Genomic DNA, 17,504 nt, shown 5'->3' on the forward strand with positions numbered 1-17,504 from the left:
TAAAATTTGTCTCATGAGATTTTTTTATATAAAAGTTATGAAATTCAAAAAATGTTTAAATAAAAAAAATGATAAACATGAAAAAGAAAACCATATAAAAAGTAACCGAAAAAAAATTAATATTAACTTTTTAAATTTTTAATTGCTCGTTGAATTCAATGTTTACATTATTTTCACCAAGTTTGTAGATCTTTAGTGTTGGGTGTTGCTAGGTGCACCCAGCATTATTGTTGGTACACCCTACGTGAAAAGGCAAAAATATCCTCATATAAAATTTATTTTATTTTATTTTAAAAAATACTCCCGCGAGAAGATTGTGTCTTTGTTTTTTATCTTAGATGGAAATTTTATTTTATTTTTTAATACGAATAACATAAAATTTGCACAAATTCAAACGTAAAATCATTCCAAACATAAAATAACATTGCATTAACTTCAAACATTACATTAACTTAAAGAGAGTGGAAAGAAATAAAATTAGCATCAAATACAACAATTAAGCCATGCTAATTTTGCGACAAGGACATAGACATATTATCTTCCATTTCGATTACATGCTTACTAAAAACAGCTAAAATTTATATTGGCCCAAATTTTTTTCCAGTAGTTAGAATGCATTAACACCTTCAACACATCATCGTTGGTTTTTAGTTCAATAATTTCGAATTTGATAATTTTATCTTGATACTCATAGTGACTTGGTTGTTTAAAAAACAATCGTCTTACCGTTTGTGTTTCATGAATACCATAAGGGGGAATCCCATGAGGCGCAACTTACTTGATCAAATCATTCAGTTCATCCATGGTACATCCAGAAGGAATGTCAAACTTTTTGGAATTTTTTCCTGTGAACAAGTAACCAACAAACTCATTTTGGCGTGGTATGTTCCACATCCCATTATAATACAGTAGGACATCATGAGTAGGGGTCATAGTGGCTTCAAGTATGTTTAATATACCATCTGGTGTTTTACCAATGATGCATAATAACTCAATCAGACCAACACTTGAAAATTGATGATTACACATTAACATTGTGTTAACATCATCATCATTTTTCAGTTGCATACATTGAAAGCGAATATGGTTACCTATATCTGTGAATGGCTGTCGGTAGTAAATTTCATCCAAATATTATTCGTCGGTTAGCTGAAGGGTATTGTGTATTCTGGTTTTTAACGTTTGAAAATCGCAAGTGTTAGGTACTCAAAAAGGTACTGGAGTGGAGGTTTGAAAATAAACACCACTGTCATTGTGAACAATGGAAGCATTTGGAAAAATAAAACCTAATATGGAGTTCACAATTGTCTGACTGCTTGTTTCTCCCAAGAATGTCATACTTTGTTCAAAGAGTTGAGTTAGGAATGAATGCTTGATTTTTGACAGTGTTCGACTGTGTGATATATATAAATGAGTTTCAGTATCATTGATTCAATTTTTAAAAATAAATACATATGTGTGTACATGGTTTTTTGTCTGTGTTGTCAACCACACCAATGACGTGACATGCTAACACGCTTTATGTTAACACACTTGCATTTCCCAATGTGTAGTCAAGTCTTACAGTGTCATGTCACGCTTTATGTTAACACGCTTGCATTTCCCAATGTATTGTCAACTCAGACAACGATTTATTATACATGCACACTTTATTTTAGTTGCACCATTTTTTTTTTCGAAAAAGCAACAATTAACTAATAATTTTTATGTTAACATAACAAATAAACAAAGGTACATTTTCAAGTTCTTCAAATATTTTGGATATAGTTTTCATTACTTCCTTGATGCTCATCTCAGGCTCAGATAACCCTTGGTCTGAAAAACTGAGTCTCCTCTAGAACATATGGATTGAATCCAGTGGGATGCAACCAACAACATATTTGGATAGCTCACAAGCACAAGGAAGACCGTGCGTGGCTCTCATCACACAACCACAAGTGGAAGGATTCTTGCCAACATAGTAAACACACTCAAATTCAGCAGCAATCTGATTTAAAGCATACCTTGAAACCATTCCAAGAAGCCTCTTGTATAAGGTTTTTTTGAAGACATGTCCTATAAGATGTGTACTTGTTCCAAATGATGCTCTAATTTTCATGTGTTGTAGTGTCATTATGTTGTTCATGGCATCCCAGACACTGCCTAAGTCTCCAAGGCTATTCTGTAACACTCTTTTTAAAGCCTAGTGAGCAGATTCAACCCTACATTTCGAATACACAAATAACAATAAACATATACAACAATAAAAATCCATCAATTCATCAACGTTAATAGAAATAAGTGAACAATTTCATACATGTTTGTTTTTGTGTTCCCTAAGTGCATCACCTTATTCGTCCATGCGATAACAAATTTTTCCTTGTGTGGGATTATCCATGTATCCTTGACATAATCAACAAACATTGGCCAAGGTGAACAAACCATTTCAAACCTCTTTAGGCACTCATCAAACTACTGCTCCGAAGGACAATCAACAAGAGTTTCCCGGGCATTCATGACATATTCCTAAGCATTTCTTTGACCAATTAACGATTTACATTTGGCCTTCACATTCTTGTTTATGTGAAAGCTGCACAATAAATTTGTACACTCAGGAAATATAGTTTTCACTGCATTCATAGGAATTCATCAACTCTAGGTAATGAGTTTGAGCTCTATGATACAATTAACACCTAGGTCAATACAATTGAACGAAAAAAGAAAAGAGTTTCTTAAGTCATTTATTGATTAAATATAACATGTTAACTTAGTAGAGTTTGACGGTAATATTATACTCTAGAGTTAACCTTGAGTTGTAAATGATGGAAGAAAACATTGCATTATTCTTCTATTGGTTCTTAAAGATAAAATATGTTACTTCATACTATCCGGTAGTTAGGGAATGTTGTTAACCATCTACCTTGATTAGTAAATTAATTATAATTAATTTACTACCGATTTAGTATTGAACCTACAGAATCACACACAAACAAATGTTTCAATCCTTGCAAAAGAAAATAATTTATTTGATAATTAAATTAGAGAATTTAATTTAATCAAATAAATATTTTAATGGAGTATTACTATATTTTTTTGCTAGCACCAAGAATATCATTGATATAAACAAAGAGTATTATTTTATAAATGTGGAAGTTGTCCATAAAATAAGAATAAGATATTATTGCTACATATCATGGTTAGATCATGTGATTGCTTATTGTAATTAATCATGTGATTATTTGAGAATTATCTTTGCCTACCAGGAAGTTTCTTATGATAAAAGATATAAGTTAATTTTTATTTTCAAATACAAAGATAAAGATATTTGAAATTATTTTAAAATCTCTTGTTTGAAGAAGACCCAAATCCATATCTCAATAGAAGCATCTACCTGAGAGAAAATTGTACTAAAAACAAACTAGAAAAGTTAAAGCCTAGTTTTAGACCTGAAGAATAGAATGTTTGCTCTTTAGAATTTAATTTATTAAAGAGTTGATAGCAAAGATTGATCTCGGTGTGGATACACACACTAAACATTATATCAGGTATGCTAGTGGATAAATAAAGAAGTGATCCGATCATACCTCGATATTTCTTAATGTCTATCGACTGACCGGTTTTATCTTTATCCAAATAGCAAGCAGTACTCATTGGTGCAGCCATATGCTTAGCATTCTCCATCCCAAATCTGTGAATCAAGTCTTTGCAATATGCAATATTTTGATTGATTAACAAATATTCCATTCTTGGTTTTCTTGATTTGCAACCCAAGAAAGAAATTTAGTTCTCCCATCATTGATATTTCAAATTCACTTTGCATGTCTTGAGAGAATTCTTTGCATAAAGATTCATTAGAGGATTCAAAGATAATATCATCAACATAGATTTGAACTAATAGTATATCATTTAACTTCTTCTTAATAAAGAGAGTAGTATCTACTTTACCTCTAGAAAAATCCTTTTTCTAAAAGGAACTTACTCAGACGTTCATACCAAGTCCTAGGGGCTTGTTTTAAGCCATATAAAGTCTTTTTCAATTTAAAAACGTGACTAAGCTTATTTGAGTTTTCAAAACCAGGGGGTTGATCTACATATACTTCCTCTTGGATAAAGCCATTCAAAAAGGCACTCTTTACATTCATTTGATAAAGTTTAAAATCCATTATGGATGCAAAGGCTAATAACATTCTTATGGCTTCTAATCTAGCAACTGGAGCATATGTTTCCTCATAGTCTATCCCCTCTTCCTGATTGTATCCTTTGGCTACTAATCTAGCCTTATTTCTAATAACTATGCCATTTTCATCTAACTTGTTTCTAAATACCCATTTTGTTCCTATAACTAGGTAATTTTCAGGTTTCTCAACTAATTCTCAAACACTATTTCTTTCAAATTGGTTCAACTCTTCCTGCATAGCTATTATCCAATGTTCATCGATTATGGCTTCTTTCAAATTTTTAGGTTCAATCATAGAAACAAAAGTCATATTATTGTAAATATCGTTAAGAGAATGTCTAGTGGTTACCCCTTTTGATATATCATCAATGATGTTGTCAAGAGGATGATATCTAGAAGCTCTCCATTCTCTTGGAAGATCAACATTTGCTTTAATTTCATCAATGTGAAAATCTTCATTATTTCCATCTCCTTTGCCTTTGTGATCTTCTCCATGAATATGCATTTCTTCTAATGATTCTGAAATATCATCTAGTACATCTTTTCTTGGCAAAATTGCATTAGATTCATCAAAAGAAACATGAATGGATTCTTCAATAATCATAGTTCTTTTATTATATATTCTAAATGCTTTACTTTGCAATGAATAGCCAAGAAAAATACCTTCATCAAATTTAGCATCAAACTTTCCTAAATTATCTTTCCCATTGTTTAGCATAAAACATTTACATCCAAACACATGAAGATGTGAAATGTTTGGTTTTCTTCCATTATATAACTCATGGAGTTTTCTTTAAGATTGGTCTTATTAAAGCTCTATTCATAATGTAACATGCAGTATTTACGGCTTCAGCCCAGAAATATTTTGGAAGACATGTATCATTTAGTAAAGTTCTAGCATTTTCTTCTATGGATCTATTTTTCCTCTCAACAACTCCATTTTATTGAGGAGTTCTGAGTGCAAAAAAATTATGCTCAATGCCATGTTCATCACAAAATGATTCAAAATCTTTATTTTCAAATTCTCCTCCATGATCACTCCTGATAGATGCAATTTTAAGATTTTTCTTATTTTGAATAACTTTAGCAAGTTTCTTGAATGCATGAAATGCATCACTTTTATGAGTGAGGAATAATGTCTTTGTATATCTAGAGTAATCATCAACAATAAAAAGAGTATAATAGTTTCCTCCAAAACTCATAGTTCTAGAGGGACCAAAAAGATCCATATGCAAAAGTTGTAGGGGTTGAGTTGTTGACACAATATTTTTTGATTTAAAAGAAACCCTTACTTTTTTTCCTTTCTGACATACATCACATAATCTATCTTTTTCAAATTTAAGTTTTGGTAAACCAATAACGAAATCTTTTGAAATCAGTTTATTTAAATGTTCCATGTTTATATGGGCAATTCTTCTATGCCATAACCAAGGCTCATCATCTTTACTAAGAAAACATTGATCATGGTTTTGTTTTTTATCTAAATTTATCATGTAAACATTATTTATTCTATAGCCTATATGCTTTATATTCCTATCATGCTTGTTTTCAATAACATAGTTATGAGAGTCAAATGATACTAGATAGCCTTTATCACATAATTGACTGACACTTAGCAAACTGTGCTTAAGACCTTCAACAAGTAGAACATTTTCAATGGAGGTAGATGAATTCGTACCTATTTTTCCAACTCCAAGAATTCTACCTTTATTGTTGTCGTCATAAGTCACATGTCCACTTTTCTTGGGAGAAATATGGGTGAATTTCGATGCATCTCCCGTCATTTGTTTAGAGCATCCGCTATCTATGTACCAACTCTTCTTCAAGGAAACCTATATGAACATGTTTATGACTTAGGTACCCAAACTTTCTTGGGTCCTTGTGTGTTAGTTTTAATAAAAGACCCTTTTGGGACCCATATCATTTTAATATTATTTCTATTTTTCTTAAAATAACATGTAGATGTACCATGTCCTTTCTTTCCACAATAAAAACAGGTTAAGAAAGGAGAACTATATTTTTGTGTGGATGCAAAGAATTTTTTATAAAATTTTTGTTGTTTATCATGTTTATATCCTAATCCTGCTTTATCAAAAACACACCTTTGCTTTCCTAATATAATATCTAAATTATTTTTGCCAATAGAAAATTTGGCAAGAGAAATTTTTAAATCTTTGATTTCTTCTATATATTTCTTACAACAATTACATGAATTAGATACTTCTACATTATCATGCATGGTAGAAGAATGAATTGTATCATTTGATCTTAAAGTTATAACTTTAGTCTTAAGATTTTCTAATTTTTCATTTAATTTTAAAACTTCTTTTTCTAAATTTGAAATTATTTTCTTAGAAGATGAAACCAATTTTGCAAGTTTAACTGATTCTTTATGTAAATCAGCAAATGCATCTTGTAATTCATCAAATGAGATGGATAAGTTGTTATCAGAAGATGCTACCTCTTTATCGCTTTCATAATTCTTGGCCATCAGACTCAGGTTTACAACTTCATTTTTTGAATCTTCAAATGAGTCTATATCATTGTCATTCCATGTAATGTATGCCTTCTTAGCCTTCTTTTCATTAAAGACTTTCTTTTCAAATTTCTTTATTCTTTTCTTGAAAATTGGGCAATCAACCCTCAGATGTCCAAGTTGATTGCATTCATAACATTTTGGAGTAAAGGATGAATCTTCTACCCTTTTCTTTGATTTAAAATTTGGTCTTCTTTGATTTCCTTTGACTCTTAGAAATTTGTTGAATCTTTTTACAAATAGACTAAGATCATCATCTTCGTCTATTTCAATCGAATCCTCCTTATCATTTCCTTCTTGGGTTGAAGATGAAGCTTTAAGAGCAATTTATTTCTTTTTCTTATCATTCTCCTCATGTTGATTCAATCTCATCAATTCCATTTCATGTTCCTGTAACTTTCCAAACAAAGTAGCAAGAGACATGTTAGATAGATCTTGTGATTCAATACTGGCTGTTACCTTGGGTTGTCATTCCCTGCTTAAGCATCTCAAAACTTTATTGATAAGATCTTCATTTGGAAATGTTTTTCCTAAAGATGCAAGATGATTAATTATGTGTGTAAACCTCTTTTGCATGTCTTGTATGGTTTCATTTGGATTCATTCTAAATAATTTATATTCATGAGTCAAAGTATTTATCTTAGATCTTTTCACATTTGTTGTTCCTTCATGGGTTACCTGTAAGGTATCCCACATATCTTTTGCATTTTTACAATTTGATACCCTAAAGTATTCATCCATCCCTAAAGCAAATGTAATTATATTTTTGGCTTTTAAATTGTATTGAACTAATTTTCTTTCCTCCTCACTCCACTGTTTCCTAGGTTTTTCTATGGTTGTATTTCCTATCACCATAATGGGAATGTAAGGTCCAATTTCAATGGCTTCCCATATATTTAGATCTATAGCCTCTATAAAAATTTGCATGGGAATTTTCCAATAATGATAACCCACGCCATTAAAAATAGGAGACCTATTTATAGAATTCCCTTCGGGAAATAGATAGTTAGATGAGGCCATATTCTTGAAGTTTCTAAACTTTATACAAGAATGAAGCTCTGATACCACTTGTTGGACAAGTGACCTCAGTTATCTTAAGAAGGGGGGTTGAATTAAGATAAAAAAATATTCCCAATTGCAATTTAACTCTCTTTTTGAATTAACAATGCACCCTTAATATGAATTACTCAAAAGACAATTCAAAAATGAACTTCTTTAAAGAAAAAGATAAATAGCAATAAATAAAAGAAGTTTAAGAGAAGAGAGAATGAAAACTCAGATTTTATACTGGTTCGACCACTCCCTATGCCTACGTCCAGTCCAACCCACTTGAGATTTTCACTATCTTGTAAAAAGTTTTTTACAAACTCTAAACCACATAGGGACACTCTTCCCTTGTGTTCAGATATCCTTACAACTTAAGAGACCCTCAGTCTCTTAAACAGATCTCTTTGAATAAGAAGAAGAAGAATTTTCTCTCTTTAAGAGAAGGATATTACAATTGAAGATCGATCAAGATTCCTTATTGAATTTGCAAGTGTTTTGGCCAAGGAATATTTTGAGAGTGATAAGACAATTTGGTTTTGAGAGGATAAGACAATGTTGTTCAGAAAAACTCTGAGGAATTACGTGTCCCAAGTCACCTATTTATAGGTCATTGATGGTCATTCAAAAACTTATTGAACAATTGTGACTCTTGGGAGTTATTTTTGAAAATTCCTTACTAATAATCGATTACATAACTGTTGTAATCGATTACACAGTTAGTTTCTGAAGAGTTGTGACTCTTCAAACTTGAAATTTGAATTTTCATGTCTGGCAATCAAGTTGTAATCAATTACAGGCTTTAAAATTTAAATTCAAATTTCTAAAGGCTGTTATAAAACATTTAAAACTTCTAGTAATCGATTACAAGTCTTGTGTAATCAATTACAGACTTTAAATCTTAAATTCAAAATTTGCAAATTTGTTTCAGAAATGAATTTGGCCACTGGTAATCGATTAACAGAGAGAAAATACCATATATTTGAAATCACAAAATGCTTTTGTAAAATATCCTTTGACCAAACCTGTGTATCATCAATTAAGGAATGTTTTCTAAGATTCTATGGACTAAGTTCATTTTTCTTGAATTTCTGAGTTCTTGACTTGGATTAAACTTGAAAAGTGCTTATCTTTGACATCATCAAAACTTTATATCATATTTGTTTCTACAACAACCTTCAAAGATGAATAATTCTCTTCAAATATATTTCGAGAGTGTGTTTTAGTTACATGACTTGATGTAACTAAGTCAAGAGGAAGGCTAATGAGAGATGTAGTGGGAAGTTTACGATTTGGTATGCCGTGAATTGATATGTGTGACCTTGACTAAGGTCTAAGGGGTGAAAGACATCGAGTATGTGACGTCCCAATGGGTAGGTCGGCCCCCTACGTTAAGGGATTGATAGTGCTAGCTCGTACATCCTGATATGCACATAGACAACTTAAGATAACACGGAGGGTATACCTCGTGATGTAACAAGGATGTGACCCATGGGGAGATTGCCTCGTGATTTGAGTACACGTACTAATTATTAATATTGAGCGACATCGGGAATGGTGTCAAGTACCATGTGGATTGTGGAGTTGCATACGTATAAGACTGTGGCAACAGTTAGGGTTGAGGTATACTTACTCCCCATCACTTCCCGATGGTTGTATTGTGATCAATGATTGATCAATCATGGAGTATGGATCCATATTGTGGCAAGAAAGTTGAGTTGTTGAGATGTTGTGATGAGATAGACGTTAGGTTTCCCCGCTATTATTAATTGATGGTAGTTTTCTACCATTAGTATTACACACACATATACACACACGCACACATATTTTAGAATCTAGTCTCACTCCTTTCTCTTTCTGTTTGTGTATGCACTTGCTAATTGGATACACGTGAAGATGACGGTCAAGCCAACAAGCAAGCCCCTTTCCTTACATGGTTATTTCAGAGATTGCGGAGACTGACGAGGAGATACGAGACTCGAAGGCTAGTTTTACTTACTCTCGTATTGGGGTTAGGGTAGACTTTGTTCACGGCTCTGAATAGAATAATTGATGTGTGGGATGGGATAGTTAGTACTTGATTTCCCTTATTTATTTTAATAACATATTCTGGTGTTTGTTTAAAGATTGTGATTCTTTATATAATATTTTTTTTGTATTCCAAATATGTCTAACAACACTATGATCCATGATCTCATCAAGGATGGTGGCCAAATTTCTTGGTCTCATTCTCTTAGAGAGGCAAATCAAGTTGTTGATTGCTTGGCTAAATTTGCTCATTTTCTTAGTCCTCATATTATAGTTTTTGATGTTATTCCTAATTTTACTTTTAATGCCATTTTGGCATATGTAATTGGCACCGCTTTCCCACGAGGTTTCTAGTGCTTGTGGGCGTTTTTTTTCCCAATATTCCACCAAAAATAATATGTCTAATAAACATTTTAATTGCGAAAAATTTACTCTCAATTTTATAATAACTAAAACTAATAAAAATAGTAGTGTCGGTTGTGTCTAATGTAATGGGATCCTACAAAATTCATTATCAGGTTTATATATTTTAGTTGTTCAACTTTCAAACAACTTTTTCAAACCTCTAGCTTATATATTTTTCTTTGAAAACAACATTGAAGGATATACATTAGAGTAGAGAATTAAGTTCTGCAACTTTTTATTAGTAATTTCCCCTGTTTTACTTAATTTCTTTTTTTTTTTGGAGTTAAAACAAACATTTTAAAATAATTATTAATAATTACACAATTAAGTTAATTATTTTTAACGGATATATCACAAATGTAGAGAAATTTGGTTTCCACATTTTTCTATATATACTCATGCTTTCGATTCAAATTTATTTCCAAAAATTATTTTTCCAAAATAAAAAAACTTGTTTTTGATTAAATTACTGGCTAGTCTTCTGGGCACAAACATTTTATTTTTTGCAATTTATTTTTGAAGTTTGAATTTTATTTTTTTTTGCTAATATAATATCCTTTGCTTCATAGTTGGAGCAGCTACATGAGATATTTAAGGTGTGTCCTTTGGAAGGATATTGGAAAGGTGAATGTTGCACATGCCACAGCTACATGACATCCAAGTTTACACAAAAACATTAAAAATGTCTTTTTTAGTTTCTAAAATCATTTTATATAATTTATTGACAAAAACAATAATTATTAACAAAAATCCTAAAGAAAAATTACTCACAAAATAAGGTGTGAAAACAATTATCAGTAGTGACATATGGTATGTTAGATGCTTTGTTGATGTTCATAGGCATAAAATGTATTATGATATCCATTCTAGAATGGTTGGTAGTTATAGACAAATGGAAGTTATGATATTATCCAAAAGTTTATGATATTGGTCCACCAGAAATTTTCCATGCATTTGCAAGTCAAGGTGAAGGTTACTTGAATGTTGGTTATGGGAAAAAGAAAATGTATAATGAAATTGGTATACAAAGGCGGTTGCGAGGGCCAGATGATGCAAGTGCAATAGAATTTCTGCATTGGTTGATTTCAAATCACCTGCAAATGTTTGTGAAGCACACAAAAGATGTGTAGGAAAAAGTAGAGCATATTTTCTGGAGCGATGGAAGGAGTCAATTTGGTTATGAAGTTTATGGGAATGTTCTTGCATTGGATGCTACTTATAAAAAAAAATATGGGTGTCCTGTTTTTATATTTCCAGAGGTGAACAATCATAAACAGACCATAGTCTTTGCTACCGCAATTGTTGCCAATGAATAAAAGGAAACGTATGTATTGATTACACGAGTAGTTTTTGGAGGCAATGAAGGGGAAGGCACCTAATTCAGTAATTACTGATGGAGACAAGGCCATGAAGAATGCCATTAAAAGAGTATTTCCAGGTGCACATCACTAACTATGTGCATGGCACATGATGTGGAATGCGAAAAGCAACGTGGCTAATCCAGAATTTTCAATTGAACTTGAAAAGTGCATGTTTGCTAATTACAACATTGGAGAATTCAAAAGGGATTGAAACAAAATTGTTTCAAGATATGTGTTAGAGGACAATAATTGGGTCAATGAGATGCATGATAAGAGGCAAATGTGGGCTACATCTTACATTAAAGGACGTTATTTTGGTGGTTTCAAAACTATTTCTCGATGTGAGGCCCTACATGCCTAGCTTCTAAATTTGTCAACTCCCGATACAATTTGACACAGTTTGTGGAGCATTATCAACATCTCCTTGATTATATGAGGTATAAGGAAAAAGATGTTGATTTTTCAGTCATTTGATGGTGTCTGTTACAATTCTACACTACTGCAGGAAAGTAATAAGAAAGCTAGAAGAAAATGGTATAATGGTTCTGTGTTTATTTCCATTGTTGTCTGGATATTTATAACTGAACCTAGACAATAGCTATGGCCAATCATTGGCCAGCTGCTCACTACCAGAATAACAAACCAGCATTAATTGGTTGTAACAGAATTGGATATTTTGTGATAACAGAATATGAAGCAATAATAGAATAGGAAGCAATGGAATTTTCTATTGCTAGTAGTTCACACTTAGTCGCGGAAATGAGTGGGCTTATTATTGGTCCTCTTGGGTCTGCGATTAGACACCCTGCTGCTGGTGTTGCTATCATTTCCCTCGCCTGGAAGAACAACCTTGTCCCCAAGGTTGTAAGAAGATTACAGGTTGTCCCATTTACCATTGTCAGCATAAAGATTGGAGAGAAGAATGTAGTATCCAACACTTGTTGTAGCCTCTAGAAAGAAATTCTCATTAGGGAGCACAAAGGAATGTTTGTTTAGGCTGGCCGCAAGTCAGGTTTCGTTTGGTCCTTGGCAGCTTGGACTGTTAGGATTTGCGCAGTTGTGTATGCTGTTGCAGTGGCAGTGTCATTGATTTTGGAAAGGCCTCTGATCCCAGTTGTGTATGCTGTTGCAGTGGCAGTGTCATTGAAATCCGGCAATACTGGCACTATTGGTCTTGGGAGCTGTCCATTTATTTGTTGTGGCTGGCAGATTTGTATTCTAGGATTGTAGTGGTGGTGGTGTTGTCAAAAGCAACATTCATCGTAGTTTGATACGCACCTGCTGCTAATAACGCCCGGGGGTTTGATCAGCAGTGACATTGGTGGTGAAGGGATTGGTGTGAGCAACATTTGTAGCAACAACAGTCATCCTGTGGTTGGCAATTGCAACGAAAAGTTCCTGGTTTTGGATTGTAAAGTGGTATGTGTAACTTCCCCCTGGTTGAATGGGACACTGAGTCACATAACTAGGCCCATCTGCCCATGGATTTCTCAACATCCTTAATCCATGCCAGTGGATGGAGATGTTGTATGGTCCATCATTTACTTCTTTTATTGCAAGAGAATCTCCATTTCTTGCTTCCATTGTTGGGCCAGGAAACTGCCTATTTACAGTGAGTATGTTTTGGGTTCTGCACAACCTCTTCACCGGCACAATTTGAATCATTCTCTGAAAAAGCTTAGTAGCATGTGCTCCTTTTCCAGGTTCTGCATATCTCCAGTTCTCAATGCATGGGCTTGGATCTTTTTTCCCTGTGTCAAAGCTTCCTATTCTACCACATGCAGATAGGACATAAACTAAAGTAACAGAGTTTGGATTTGGTCTACCAATGTTGATCCCAAGACCAAGGATTATAGATGTTTGTGATACAATATTCTTGTCAAGAGTAGAGTGGAAAACCTCCAAGGCCTTGTCAATGCATTTACACTTGGCATACATGTCAATGAGTGAGTTTGCAACTATAGCATAAGAGATGAGCCCTGTCTACCTGGCCACCTCAAGAAGGTTCATCCCTATGTCTAAATTACATAAACAAGAACAAGCAGAGAATGCAATGGCTATGGTGATTTCCTTTGGCATGATACTTTGTGCTTTCATCATTTTAAATGTATCAATAGTTTTTTGAGGCATCAAACAATTCTCATAAGCGAATATCATTGTAATCCATGAAATCTTGTCTCTATTAGGCATTTTGTCAAACATCAGCCTTATGACATGAACACGAACCTCTATACCCCTCTTTGAAGTTTGAACTGGACCTTCCACCAGTGCCCCTGTCTGCAACAGCCCGACTCACATCACTTGCGAGACTTGACAACTCTAGCTCTCTCGCTTCTCCAACAACCATTCCTTTGCCACCTTCAACTCCTCTTGAAATAGTTGAATTAACAAGGCAGTGTGCATAAGAGTTGCCACACTCATTTCCCATTATAGCACTGCTGAAGTTTCCACTAAACTTCTCATCCAGGAGTGGTTGCATCATGCAATGCCTGTCAGAACCAACATGTAACCATTGATCATCCTTTTCTTCATCCCTGAACTCTTTGAACTCACTACAATGCACTGCAAACCTGAAGCTCTCACTATCCTCTATAGGGTCAAAGAAATCCCAAGATACACCTGACTCAGGAGGAGGTGGAGGCATTGGAATCACGGTGGATTCATCATCCAAATAGTTGTTGTTACCAAAGGCATTGATCCTAACAGTGATAGTAGCTCTACCCCCTGACCTCGTGTAACTAAGAGTGGTGGCCACAAGTGGCGAAAGAGGACTCTCATGGTGCAAAAGTGACTCCAAAACCTCGACCTCCGCTATATGAGAAAGTGATGATGGAAAAGGGTAACTCGTTTGAGAAGGGGTTTTGTCAGATATAGAAAGAGATGACTCAACCTCTACCTGAGACTCAGCATAGCTGCGGAGAGCAATGCCAACGTATCGAAGAGATTTAAGGTACGAAACATGTGCAACTGCTAAAACATATCTTGAATCAATAGCCACCTTGATGAATGTTAGGTCCATAGTAACAGTGAAAGAGCCACTGGGCTGAGACTCCCAAATGTAAGTTCAACATCATTGTGCTTAAGTCTCTTGTTAAAGGTGCGCACATACGTCGCATCTGCTACCCAGCATGTATCATCAAATAGTTGGCATGCATCAGCGATGGAAGGAGGTGGGCAGAGGAAGAGGCCGTTAAGGCGGTGGTTTTGGAGTCAAAACTGGTGCTCTGCTTGATGTCCGCAATGCAGTGATGAAATATGATGAAATATAATTTAAAATAAGTTAAAAATCTAAAATTGTAACATCTCAAATATATTTTTTGCTACTACTTATAATATATTTTTTTATCTATAAATAAAATTAAAATTTATATAAAAATATCAAGTAAATATGTTATCAAGGATGATCAATTTTTTTTTAAAAAAAAAACACTTATTTAATCACAACTATTTTTGAATTTGTTAAGAGTTATGTTAGCTTTTCAACGTAATACACTAATAAGCGTCGCTCTAGCTTTTTAATATGATTTTGGGATCTTATAATTTGAGCTTTTTAATTAATTTTAAATGCTTGTAATTTTTAATTATATATAAATTATTTTAAGTATACTTTAAATTTCAATTATTACATTTTTAAAAGCCCTATTTTTTAAGTATAATTTTGGTTACAATATATTATTTTAAAAATCATGATTGTGATTGTAATAATACTAATACTAATAATAATAATAATAATTAATGTTAGTCAAACAAGGTATGAAAAAAATTACACTAGGATATGACACTATACTACCAATCATAGTGAACAACTATATTTTACATAATATTTATATTGATGGACATTAATTATATCAATCAATATGAAAATAAAGTTCTAAATACAAGAATTGATTGAAAATATCATTAGATTTTGTGTCATTTTTTTAAAATTAATTTATTTACACAATAAATTAAAAACTTATGAGAAATATAAAAATATATATGGAAAGTAATTGAAATTCAAATTAATGAAAAAAATAATAAAATATAAAATTATTTAACAAATTTTCTAATATTATTTATCCTCATTTAAAATAATTTTCATTTGAATCTATTATAATTTTGTTAACATACTCTTTAGTATCGATTAAAATTAATTATAAAATGATAAGTGAAACTCATTAAATTAAAATAATGCTTACAAACTTGTGTTTTTTAATAAATTTTAATTAATAATAAAGTAGTTATAAAAGAACAATATAATAATTGTTTAACAACAGAATAATATTACTCAAATGTGACAGCTTTTAACTGTGACAAAATAATAAAGCGATTCTAATAAAAGAAGAACAATCTCTGAAATATCCTGTAATCAAAGATGTTCTGCGAATATTATGATAATTCATGACTCATATTTACAAACTAAGTCAGCAACTGAATTTTGGAAATGATCAAACATAAATGCGAGAAGAAAATTCTGGAATCTGAAAATCCTCAATGTCATACTTCTATCAGACAAGAGTTCAATGTTTTAAACTGTAAATTAAGCCTATGGTTTCAATGCATAACCACATAACCAGCCCAAAACTTAACAAAGCTGAGATTTGATCCAAGTATCCAATATCCACAAAAAACTACAGAATAGCCACATCCAACTGTCCAAGTAGCGAGATACATGAGAGGGAAGAGATGCTGTGTTTTGGGGGCTTGCGATCTAGCCACCGTCAACGGAGTCAAATCTGAGGTGAGAGCGGAGTTGAGGTAAGTGACAGCAGGTGAAGCTGTGTGAAGGGTTTTGCATTTTGGGGCTTGGGGATGGAGAGGGCACTGCCTTTTTCTTTTACCTTTTTAAAAAAAGATTACAAAATAAAATTTAGGTTAAAATATACATTTTTTTCTTATTTTCTCAAATATATTATTTTAGTCCATTTGTTAATTGGGACATTTCATTCCCCATTTTAAAAAAATTTATGATTTTAATCTCTTATTTTTTAATTAAAATATTTTATCTTTTACTTTTAAAATAATTTGTCTTTGGACAAATTTTTAAAATCCATCTATGTATTTCATAAACGTTAACTAACACATATTTATTTATTATCTACATAAAAAATATTTTGTTAAAATTATTTAATTACTAATGAGCTTAGTTTATTAAAAAATAATTAAAAAAATACATTATCAAGTTTGAAATTGATAAGAAACTAAAATGATAGATTTTTTTAAAATGAAAAATAAAATGTTTCAATTATAAAATAAAAAAACTAAAATCATAAATTTTAAAAATAAAATGATAAAAATTACTTTTTAACCTAAAATTCATTAATCTTTCATTACCTGTTTAGACAGGTAACAACTAACAACCTTACTGTTAGACCTACTTGTTCACCAGTGTATTAGTGTTTTTCTACTTCACCGTTATATTATAACAATCTTAAATTAAATTACCTTTTTCACAGTGTCCCATTATGATTTGGGAACACCGACTCCCTTATTTAGTGTTGTGCAGTTCACTACCTTAAAAGTAGTTCAGATTTCACGAGAGATTACGAGTGGGCCATGTCTTGTGTTTAAAAAGTGCAACATCAGCTATGGTTCCAAAGGTCATTGCAAAATAACCTTTAGTTGCCTCTCTTTTTCTCCTTAGTTGGTGTTCCCCTTCCACAATGGTGGTTACGATGATGTTCTAAGTTGCGGTGCTGTCAGTAGCCAGCTAATGTCAGAGGAGCAAAGGATTGTCACCAGGGAAATAGAGTATTAACATAATATGGTGTGTCTGACATATAATTATATATACTTTTTAAGTATCTAATTAAATATTCGATTTTCATATTCGATGTATAGAAGAATACATGTTATAAATGATCGTCTCTTTAAATGAATTTTTTTTGGAAGTTAAATGAATCTTAATATATTGGCAAATTAACTTTTTTAATCAACATTGTTATTTAAAAAAAAAAGTGAAACAAAGTGTAGGAAGACATGAGTTTTGAGGACA

The sequence above is a fragment of the Glycine soja genome, chromosome 1 (genome assembly GCF_004193775.1).
Source record: "Glycine soja cultivar W05 chromosome 1, ASM419377v2, whole genome shotgun sequence".
Taxonomy (NCBI): Eukaryota; Viridiplantae; Streptophyta; class Magnoliopsida; order Fabales; family Fabaceae; genus Glycine; species Glycine soja.